Source organism: Anas platyrhynchos, chromosome 2 (assembly GCF_047663525.1).
Source record: "Anas platyrhynchos isolate ZD024472 breed Pekin duck chromosome 2, IASCAAS_PekinDuck_T2T, whole genome shotgun sequence".
Lineage (NCBI taxonomy): Eukaryota > Metazoa > Chordata > Aves > Anseriformes > Anatidae > Anas > Anas platyrhynchos.
The window spans coordinates 1586021-1597843 of NC_092588.1; positions in this window are offsets into that span (position 1 = coordinate 1586021).

An 11823-nucleotide genomic window follows, 5' to 3' on the forward strand; every position below is an offset into this window, starting at 1 on the left:
CTGCCTCTCCCCACCTCTCGTTAGCAAAGAGAGACCTTACACCAAGGTCCTCATCCAGGGAATTGGGGCTCTGCCCTGCTCCAGTCTAGGAGATAGCTGGAAAAAAACTGCTGCTGACTCCTGGCACTGTTCGCAATCCCTGCTTGGGTCTGTTGGTTGTCTCAGAGGAGCTCACATCTTACCAGGTCCCTCCTCAGCATCCCAATTCAGGGGGGGCTTCTTGATGCAGCAAGCAGAGAAAAGAGCCCTGCCACAAAACTCCCTTCAAGTGGAGCTGCCTGCAAATTGCCCTTCAAATCCTCTCGCTGACAAAAAAAGGAGGTTACCCCAGCGAGCGCCTGCTTTTGATGAAGTTTTTCAGGTCTCCGTAAAGAGCCAGCGGTGGAAATGTTCCCTGCAAGGGGAAATGAGAAGTTTGCATGTCTTTGTGAGAAAAACATTTAAAGTTTTCCATAAAAGAAAAGAAGAAATCTTCGTGCTGATATGCATCAGGACAGGAGGGATATTGGTCAGTGTCTACCTTCAATGGTTCCTTTGGAGAGAGGGGAATTCACTGATGGAGGTGGCAAATATCTGTGTGAAGGAGAAGAAAATATAATTAGTAGCCCTGCCCAATTAGTTATGACAGAATTAGGCAAATAACAGGCTTGTGATGTTTAAGAAAGCCCATGGGAGAGAAGGAAGAAGAATTGGGTGTGGAAATTTTGTCTCCAGGGAAGCTGGAGAGGGATGGGGGAATGGATGGGGCAGCTCAGGTCACTTGGTGCTCCCAAAACATCTCTTGGCCACTGCCCAGGAGGCCAAGATGGGCCATGAAGGGGGTGGCCAGGGATATCTGATGGACTACAGCATCAGTGCTGGCCACCAGAGACCTAATGAGAAGGCGTGATGGAGTCTGTAAGATGCCATGAGAGGACTGTTTACAACCCTGCCCTGTTCTCTGCAACAAAACTCGGCCTGGCAGGGCCAGGACAACCAGCCTCCTTCCAAGGGTCAACCTGGTGTTGGATTTCAGCTCCGGGGCCCAGGTGGGGAAGTTGGCCCTAAAATGCCTCCCTGTGTGAGTACAGCCAACGCACCAAGTCAGCAGCTTGGGATCTGGCTCCTCAGCAGCTGCTGGGGGACAACCCAAGGACGATGCTCCCGCAGAGGCCACATGGGGCCACGACACCAGGGAACTTTCCTTCCCACTCAGGACTGTCTTGGGCAGGGATTGAGGTCTTTGGGATATCCCTTACCATGGCCCTAAAGAGGACTTCTGGGACCAGTCCTGCTCAGGGACAGCCTCTCCTTCAGGATCTCCCAAGGCTTTTGCAGAAGCAGAGGGAGACACAGCCTTCAGGAGAGAGACCAAAGTGATCGACCCATCACACCAGGTCCCTGAGGCTCCAGGAGACATCACACATGGGTGAAGAGAACAAATCTGAGCTTTCTAAATAATGAAAACAGCCCAAATTCCTTCCTCTCCCTTAGAGGCAGCCAAAAAGATTTTTCTCTGTGCCCAGTGGAAAACAAAACAAAAACAAAAACAAAAACAAACAAACAAAACAAACAAACAAACAAACAAAAAAACAACACTGAATTTCGTGATCTCTGTGGACACCAGCACAGGAATCCACAGCTTCACCATCCTTCCTCCTCCAAAGATGTCCTACGTGCTCTGGAAGGGGTTTGCTCCTCACACCCTGCCAGGATCATCTCCCAGCCACCTCCACTTTGTGGCACCTGCTGAGCAGCTCAGAGTGGGTACAAGAAGCTATGAATGACAGCAGGAGGGATTTGGGAGCAGCAGGGATGGGGTCAGCTCTTCCCTGAGCTGTGGGAAGGTTCTTGCTCGGTGCTGGAAGAGCCCAGCTCCTTCTCTGCAATTCCTTACTGTTAAAACGTCACAGCCTGGGGGTTGGTGGTGTCATAAAAGGCTTGAAGAAATGCTTTGGGGGCTTGTCTGTAGAGTGAAACAGATCCAAGCAGTTATGTCGTGTCCTCAGAGGCTGCTCAGGTTTCTTCTGCTTTGCTGTGCAAAACAGCCCGGCGTTGGATGGCAGGGGAAGGGAGAGGAGGTGGATGGTGGATGGGAAGGATGCTTCCCAGCATTGCTGTTGGGGGTACATCCAGGTGCTGAGTAATATGGGGCTGAAAATGTCCCTGTATTGCTGGATGGCAAATGTGGGGAGGCAGCAGGGGGTCTGCAGGGGCCTCCCGTGGGGCACAGTGGGGCTGGGAGAGTTATGGTTGGTGGCATCAGATCTCTTTGGATGTGTTCTCATCACAGTTTACCAGTGTGGACAATGCCCATCTACCTTGGACCGGTGCAAAAAAATAGAGGCAAAACTTTGCCAGAGCTATTGGAGAGGCTGGGAGAAAATGGGAAGGATTGGTCTGGGTTGATGGGATCTGCTCAGTTGCCTGCAGAGTGTGCAGAAAGGAGAAACTGGAAAAGAAAAAAGAGAGAAAGAGAGAAAGAGAGAAAGAGAAAGAGAAAGAGAGAAAGAGAGAAAGAGAGAGAGAGAGAGAGAGAGAGAGAGAGAGAGAGAGAAAGAAAGAAAGAAAGAAAGAAAGAAAGAAAGAAAGAAAGAAAGAAAGAAAGAAAGAAAGAAAGAAAGAAAGAAAGAGAAAGAAAAGAAAAAACAACTACCAAACAAAAAAACACACCCGACAACACAACGTTTACCCAGATGAAACATTTATACGCCCATTTGATCTTGGAAATGTAATTACTGCCGCTTGCCCATTGATCGCAGCGAGGCGTATTGACCAGCCCCGGAGCTCGTGGAGTCCTCATCCCGCTGCCAAGCGATGTATCAGCGAGGCCGAGCTCAGAGCCAGCTCTCCCCATGCCTCCTGCCCCTTACCGTAACCCCACCTTGATGTGCATCACCCTAGGAATAGCAAACAGCTTTTTGCTCTCAAAAATGAGCTATTCTAGGACACAGAGGTTGTTTTGTTTGTTTGTTTTTTCCATCTTCAGCTTGGAAGCCTGTGATTCAAAAAAAGCTGAGATCACAGGGAACCTGTGTTTTCCATTCAAGAGGAGATTCCCATTGCTCTGGTTCCAAGGATTTCAGGCAATAGTGGATTTTCTGAGGGCTTCCCTCCCACATGCAGCATCCTCGTATGGGGATGTGCGTAGGGTGGCACCCAATGGCTCTTTTTTGGGGAGCCAGGCTTTGGTGCAAGCCCAGGGATGTGTGCGCCTCCAGCTCCCAGCCATCCATGGGTTCAGGAGATCATCCATGAGCTGGGTTGGTCACACTCAAAGCTGTGTATCAGCACATTGAGCAGCAAGCTCTGAAGGATACCACGGGTGTGAGCAGAAGATGATCCTCCCTGGACATTTGTGCATCCCTTCCCATGGGGTTTAGGATGGAAAAACCCAGCAAGAAATCACAAAACCCTGCCCTGTCACGAGGCAGCCATCCCTTCAGCTCCAAATTCAGGGGTGAATATGATAATAAGTGCATGAATATCTATGGCTTTATTGCAAGTGGCATTTTCCCTCATTTCACTTTATTTCTGGTGAAATTCTCCGTGTTTTCAATGAGAAAATGAAAGTGCAAAATGCCCATCTTCCGTATTTCTGATGAATGAAAACACTTTTTAAAAAGCAACCGGGAGAAACCAATTTGAGAGTTTTTTAATAAACATACCTAAGTGATACCTTGAAGCATCACTGGGATTTGCACTTTTAAAGCAGACCGTCCAAACACCGCCAAAATGATCTTTTTTTTTTTTTTTTCATAAGCAGCAAAGTCCATTTCCCAACTTCTTCTCCAGACGTAGGTTTATGCGAGCTTTGCGGGGGGGGGGGGGGGGGGGGTTGCTTTCATCTTCCTTCCCCTTCTCACTCTCTCTCCTCTTTGTTTTATAACAAAATAATAATCTTTTCATTTCATATATCTGGAGGAACGCTACCCCATGCTGATACCGTTAATCTGTCCAAATGCCTCACGTAAGGGCTGCCCGGTGCGCGGCGGCAGCCGTCGACCTTACAGCAATAACGCCACAAATGGGTCCCCGAGGGGAGGTGAAAATACTGATGTACATCGGCCGCGAATCCCCTTCGGCAGAGATGTAACCGCTTTACAACCAGGTAGGATCGAGCAGGAAGACGGAGAGCAAATTGGGAAGTGATGAGCGCTGGGATGAGCGTGTCACTGCTCCATAAATATGGGGTTGGAAGGGTTTGGGGTGGGCACCGGGGCACCTCTGGCTGTGGGTTGCAGGAATATGAGCGGTGACATGGGGGGACACCATCCAGTCTCGGTCTCTCCCAGGTAAAACCCATGAAAATCTGTTCATGCCACAAAAATCCTTTATGGTGTCCACCAGTGAGCCCCGGATTAGGCAGGGATGGGCACAAGGCTCAGAGGGGATGGCTAACTGGGAGAGGGGAGGATGCTGAGGTCCATTTCCCCCTGAAAACAGACCCTTCTCTGCTTCGGGATGCTCTGGGGAATGGGATTCATCCCCACCCTGCTGCAGAAGGGGCTTCGGACCACCGGTGCTGCAGGACGTGGAGGTGCTGTGCTGGTACCTCCAGGCTCTAAAGTCCTGAATCCCGAAGTCCAAAGCCATGCAGCCCCGTGGGAAGCACAGCGGGGAGCTCCAGGGGTGTGCAAGGACCATTCGTGAACATCAGCACGCTGTTGAGCTGTGTTTGGAGAGGAGGAAAATGAGTTTTTCAGGGGCTCTCAGGATGCAGGAGGAGGAGGAGGAGGAAGGGGTTAAGAAGAACGAAGGCTGCTGGGCTGGCAGCCCCCCACCGTGGTCTCGGGGCGGAGAAGGGAGGGGGGGGGCTGCGGGTTAAGGACACCTCGGGGAAGGCTGCCTCGCACGCAGCCCATTTCTGCCGGCTTTTTCCAAGCTGTGCTTTATTTACCTGCTCAATATCCGCGAGCAATTCCCACTGCAGCCTTAACACTGCACGCTACAAAGTGCTAACGCCGCGAAAAGCCGCGGCCTCTTGGAGGAGGATGCGCTGTAACGCCCTGCACGCCACCGGCCTGCTGGGTACCCGTGCACCCCAAAAAACACCCAACGAGGGGCCCGCAGGACCCCTGCGCACATTTGCACGTGGATCTGCACCTTCCCACTTGCACACAATGAGTGTGTATGCATTTGCACGCTCGGAGATGGGCAGCAGCTGCATGTGCTTGGTGCGCTGTGTGTTTGCAAACCTGTGCTGTGCACACATGCACAGAGCTGCAGGGGAATTTGCTCAGATGCTGCCGGGATGGGGATGCCTTTGCGCTCATCCCGTGCCCATCTGGCGCTGAACCTGTCCCTTGGAAGATCTCCAGGGAGGTGCAGAGATGGCAGCCTGCTGCAGCAAAAGCAGAGGGTCCCGAAGGGTCCCGAAGCTCTCTGTGCTGTGATTTATTTGTTTAAAGTAGGGTCTGGGTGACCTTCTGGGAGAAATGGTCCCAGAAACCACTTCCAGGACAAGAAGGTGTTACAGAGGTCCCAAGCAGCACCTCACCACCGGAGATGTGCCTGTGACCCATGAGGGAGAGAAACATCCCCAAAAATCCTTGCTCAGTCTCCAGAGTGCAGCGGAAGCTCAGGAGCTCCCAAGTCGCTGCAAGAACCAATTTGCATCATGACAACCCTGTCTCTCCCTATCCCAACCCCTCACTGCACACCCTTCCCCCAAATTTTTAGGGTGCCAGGCAGGTTCTGGAGCCCCCCTTGCCTCCCAGTGACAGATGTGCTCATCTGCTGGTGCCTCGAGCTGCCTGTGCCTCCCCTCCTCGTGCCGGGGTGATAAATGGATTTACCCTGCATGAAATTGCTGGCAGCAGCTTGGCCAATCCATCAGATGCTCCTTGCTCACCAGTTTTTAGTTCCCCAGGTGAGCCTTGGACCCACAGCCCTTCCCTGATGCTTGGATACTTTGGGGATAGGGACAGGAGGAGCTGGGATTTTGGGGGAGCAGAGACATCCTGGTGGGGTTCACCCCCAGGACCCTCCAGATGGGGTTTCAGTGCTTGCAAACCAACAAGAAAGCAGCTTCACATCCATGTTTTTCATTCTGAAATTCAATTTAATTGATTTATAATTTGAAACACTACCCAGTTACCACCCCAGCTGTTGGTTCTTTGCCCCCTTGGGGAACCTGATCTGGGGGAGATTAGCTCTGGGCTGGGGGAGAGGCTGGAGGGATGGGAGGGATGGAGGTGCTGGAGAGGGAAGCACTAGGGAACATCTTCCTGCCTTGAGCCCATTCCCAACTCCGTAGAGCCCAAGGAATAATGCTTGTCCTTGCACTCCTGATGGAAACCCGTCTGCTCCTGGGGAGCCAGCTTGCCTGGAGCTTCTCCTGCAGAAACCTGGATGCTGAAAAAAATAAAAAATAAAAAAAAAATCCTGCCTAGGAGGGTGTTCAGGATGGTGGGGAAAGTTTGGGGCTCCAGACGAGCCTGGTCTTGGGTTGTCCATCCATTAGCTACTGATGGTGGTGCGGTGTTGGGCCATCCATTCAAAGGGATGGATGGGGTGTGTTAGCAGGTGAAACATGCAGGTGTGGCCAGGAGAAGCACCAAATAATGCAGGTGCTGATAATAATAAAATATAATGCTGCTAAATCATGGGTGCCCAAACCCCCAGCTGGGACTGGGGGTATTATAAATGCCTCCCCCAATGGGATGGGTTAGTTCACTTCCAGCGTGAAGCCTTTTCCCATCTCCTTTGCCCTACATGTGTGCTCAGATGATGCCTGCATAGACTGGGAGATATTTCTTTCTCACCTGAAGCAGCTGCAGAAGGAGGAAGAGCAAGGAGAGGGCAAGAGAAAGGTGGCAACCAATGCACCAAGCACAAAATCCCAGCTCGTCCCTGAGCAAACCTCTCCTGCTCTCTGTGTGTGAGGCAGAAGGGAGTTCTGGGATGGTCTGGCATCTCGTAAGGAGCATCTCAATGTCCCCAGCAAAGTTCCCCAGGGTCTGTCCCATGCAGGCACCATTGTCATCGCTTTATCGTGGCGTTGGGGCTCAATCGATAGGTCTGGAAATAAAGAGGCACAGCAGCAGTGGCGGTAGCGTGGGCTCGGGGAAGGTAATGGATGGGAAAAGCCAGTTCATCGAGAGGAAGGGAAGCAGAAAAAAAAAAATCAGAAAGCAAAAAAATCAATGGGCAGGATTGGGATGACATCATATCGCCATTATTATATCATCAGCCCCGTGCTGCTGATTTATCGCTCGGATAATCACTCTCCTCTCGCGCCCGCAGCTTGGCGTCTCCTGCCTGGTTTGCACCGGAGCCCTAAAAAGGCAGCTCTTGGGTTAAAAAGGCAGCTCTTGGGTTAAAATCAGGGAAATGAGGCTGGGGACACCAGGGACTGGTTTTCCCCAGAGGGATCTGGGGAAAAACAACGCTGTCAGTTTGCCACCATTTGCCTTTTTGCCAGGTGCATCATTTGGGGATGAGCCTTTGCTCGAAGGCTCCCTGAGCTGTGCTAATCTCTTGGCTGTAATCATATTTTCATCATTCGCCTTTCTTGCTTGGAGGAAAACACCTTAAGGAGAGTCCAGCCCTCTTTGTATAGCCCAGACCTCGGCGGGGGTTCAAAACCCTTCTTAATTCCCCATCTGATGCATCGTCTGCTCTAATTGTCCTAGGACCTGGACAGAAATTCAGCTCGCTGCCTTTCCCATCCTTTTCTGTTGGGTTTTTGGTGCAGGTACCAACAGCAAGACCCAACACCCACAGCCCCTGTCTGTGGCTAGGGGCACAGTGACAATGCCACCTCCAGCTGCAGTTTTCTTTCAGGTCTCATAAATGGTTATGCTGGCCTCTGATTGAAATAAAATTAAAAATAATAATAATAATTAAAAAAAAAAAAAAAAGTCGGGAGAAAACAAACACACCCCAAATCAGGTAATTAAGAAGTTCAAGTCTCTGTAGCAACATTAGCTCGGGAGCATTACGGATGTATGGCAATTTTTTAATGGCTGTTCCAGCACTTTAATATGCACTTTAATATTATCCGTGCTCCCCAGCACGCGGGGGCCCGGGCAGGGAGGCTGATTTCGGCTCAGCGAGGATTAAACGATTTGGTTCTGTCACATAAGCAGCTGAGGAAACGTCACCTCCCAGCCCACAACCTGGAGATTAGACAAGGTAAGGGGCAGTAGTCGAGCTGGATGAGCCTGCGTGCCTCAGTTTCCCCTCTCCATCAACCAAACCCATGATGAGATTTCGGGTTTCCATCTGGAAATCCAAGACAACACGACAGAAAAGCCAAATTTTTGTTTCAGGGAGAACTTAGCCTAGGCAAAGCCATTCATTACAAGGAGGTTTAAGCCTTGTAAACCCCATCCCTGCTTTTTGTAGAGCCAAGAGGCACCTTCCAGTCTTTCCTACCCCTGCAATGAATTTTTGAGTTTTGCCAGGACCAAAGCACCAGCTTTGCTCGCATCCTGCAACCATCATTTTTTCACCACTAGATTTGTTGCCTTTTTACCAATAACACAAAGCTGCGATAATCACATTTATGTTGGCAGGATGGATTCCCAGGAATTTCCCTTGGCCTTTTTTTACTGCTCTGCTCCCATCAGGAGTACGACCCCTTCCTCACCATTAAACCTGGGTTCCTTATCTGGAACTGGATTTATTCAGGGCTGCATCAGTGCTGAGGCCACACAGTCTTGTGACATGTGTCCCAGCATCCAGATGTGCAGGATTCAGCATCCAGATGTGTAGGATTCAGCATCCAGCTGTGCAGGGCCCAGGACCAGGCTGTTTTGGGGTATTGTGACCATGCAGGGAACCTTCTTGGGGTGTATGTAGGACTTCCCCACCACAGCAGAGATGATTCACGGCCAGCATCTGGCAGCAGGAACTTGCTCCAGGGAAAGGGCAGGGAAAATTGTGGCAGAATGGAAAGGTTTCATCACTGAGAGAGAAATCATCGGGCTGAGATCTTTCCTCGGGGGATTTGTTTTTTAAACAAAACATTTCCAATGAGCGTTTCCACTTCTGAAAGAGTTACCTGTGTGTTACGGGATGGGACAGCTGGGGCAGGGTGAAGGAGGGGTGAAGTTTGGTTTGCTTTCCAAAAGTCTGGGACTACAAGTCCCTGGGAGGATGGAAAAGCACTGCACATCAACGTTTTCATCAGTCCTGGTAGCAACTTCTGTATTTCTCCTCTTGGCACCTCTCAGCATCACCAGGGGTTTACGGCAGGGATGCAGGGGAGGCAGCAGGGACCTTTGAAGCCCCTCCAGCTCCTGCACCAGCACCAGCAGCCCAGTGGCAGATGCCACCACCATGCCCTGCTGCCTGGCTCTGGAGGTGACAATTTCCCCAGGGCCCGGCAGCACAAGGTTATGGACTCTCTGATTTTTAATTAATGCGATTGACTCGGTGGGTGTTGGGAAAGGGGAGGGCCGGGGACGGGAAATTGTCCCTTCGAGGGACAAACCCTGACAACCTTGTCATCCCCAATTAGCGGGTAATTACCTCAATGACGTACATCTTTATTAATCCAATTAATAGAGCGGGTGGCGTGACCTCGGCAGATCTGCTGACTCAGGGTGATGCTCGCCAGGAGGGGACGAGGGAAGGGGGTGGAGGAAGGAATGAATTCCTCCTCTCCCATTGCCCCTTCTTCATCACTAATTAGAGCTGCTGTTCGCCAGCCCACACGCTGGCATGATGCGAGCAGACAGGGACATCTCCCAGCCCCATCTCAACTCTTTCCTCTTTCATTCCTCCTTTTCCTACCCATCATCCACCCATCTTCTTGTCTATTTGTCCCCTTATTTATCCACTTTACAACAGACAATTTTCTGGGGTGAAACAACCCTGTTTCAGGACATCTTTTCCCAAATGGTGGTGATCCACTGGGGACAACCATGGGGATGCTTCCCAGTTGGCACGCTGGGCTCATCCCAGGTGACTTCTTTATGGGGTCATAGAGGTGTCGAGGCACTGAGCTTCCCTGGATGGAGGAAAGCTGAGTGACAGGAGAGATGGAGAGAGAGGCAGATGGCCAGAAGGATCAATGGGTGGATAGAGAGGTGGTTAGATATATGGACAGGGAGATAGATAGATGGACAGAGAGATGAACAGCTAGATGGATGGGTAGGTAGATGGGAAGATAGATAGGTAGATGTAAAGATAGATATTTAGATGTAAAGATAGATATTTAGATGTAAAGATGGATGGATGGATGGATGGATGGATGGATGGATGGATGGATGGATGGATGGATGGATGGATGGATGGATGGGTGATGGAGCTGAGAAAATGGATTGATGATGCAGGTACACAATATATAAATATATTTGTGTATCATAGAATCATCCAAGTTGGAAAAGACCTTCAAGATCATCTAGTCCAAAGTATACGTATACGTAGGTACAAGTGTACCTACATGTATATGGGACCTGGTGCTTGGAAGCCTGCAGGGATAGCTGGACAGACTGAAGGATTTCTGGAGAGCCACGTGTGGGTCAGATGGGGGGGAAGACAAACAGATCGACCACGCATTGATACCTCTGGCTGTAGAGAGTGATACCCTCTGATTGCAGAGGGGCAGCCCTACAAAGCTGTTGGGGATGCAACAGAAGAGGGGGTGCCCCTTCTCCTGGGGGGCTGGTGCTCTCCCCCAAGGAGGAGATGCTACGAAGGTCCCGTGTCCCCAGGGCCACCAGCTAAGGTGGGATTTGCTGCCAGGCACCGAGCAGCCAGGGCAGGAGAGGGGGGGGAAAGGCGGAGGTGGAGGAGGAGAGAGATCTCTTTTCATGGCTCTCTTGTGGAGCGACCTCTCCTCCTTCTTTCTCCACAGATGGAGCCTCAATTAAATTCGGAAATACATTTTTTAATAGGACTTTCACCTCAGCTCCCTCCCGGGCTATTAAAGCCATTATGGCAGAGTTAAGTAAAGAACTAGCGGCCAGGCAATAAGCTTGAGAGCCTCTGTTGCTGTCATCATATGTTTATGACCCAAGCAATGTTTGCTTTATTAAAGATTCAGAAGCCATTTCCGAACGGCTCGGTTCTGTCCTTCCCATTAAAGACGGGGCCCTGCTGAAGGAGGGGGGGGGAAGGCCCTGCATGAGTGCAGAGAAAAAGAGGGGGACTGCTCCTGAGACCAGATCAAGCGGGATGAGCTCGTTGGGAGCAGACAGGGCAAAGACAAATGGACAGAAAACAGCCCGATATCAGACTTAGGTGCCCTCAGCTCATTTATCAATCGGTAGGAGATAGCATCGCTGCCCCATGTTGCTCCATGCAGAGGAGGGAGGCGTCCCCTCAAGGGCTGCTTTGCATTTATTGCCCCTGGGTGCTGCAGGGGAGGGCTCTGTGGGGTGCATTTGTCCCTGGTCTGCAGGAGATGAGCAGGACCCACAGCTCTGGGGAGGTCACGTTGGCTGCTGGCTCGGCTTGGTGCAAGTTTGGGGTACTGAGCTGCATTCCTACTGCATCCAGCTGTGCTGTGAGAGGTTAAACCAGCCAGGCTTGCTCCAAACCCCACTGAGCACCACGACTCTAAAAGCCTCTTTGTCCCATAGCATGAGCACCTTGCTCCATGGCAGGGCCTTATTGCCCCATAACATGATGCTATTGCCCCATAGCACAACCCTCTTGCCTCCTAGCATGGCCTCATTGCCTCCTAGCAAGACCCACTTGCCCCATAGCATGTCCACCTTGCCCCAGAGCATGACCCATTTGCCTCCTAACATGACCTTCTTCCTCCACAGCATGACCCGTCCTTATCACAGCACATCCTCCTTGCCCCATAGCATGTCCACGTTGTTCCAAAATCATTGAACCTGGTTCAGTACAGCACGACGTCTTTGCCCCATAGCATGGCCCTCA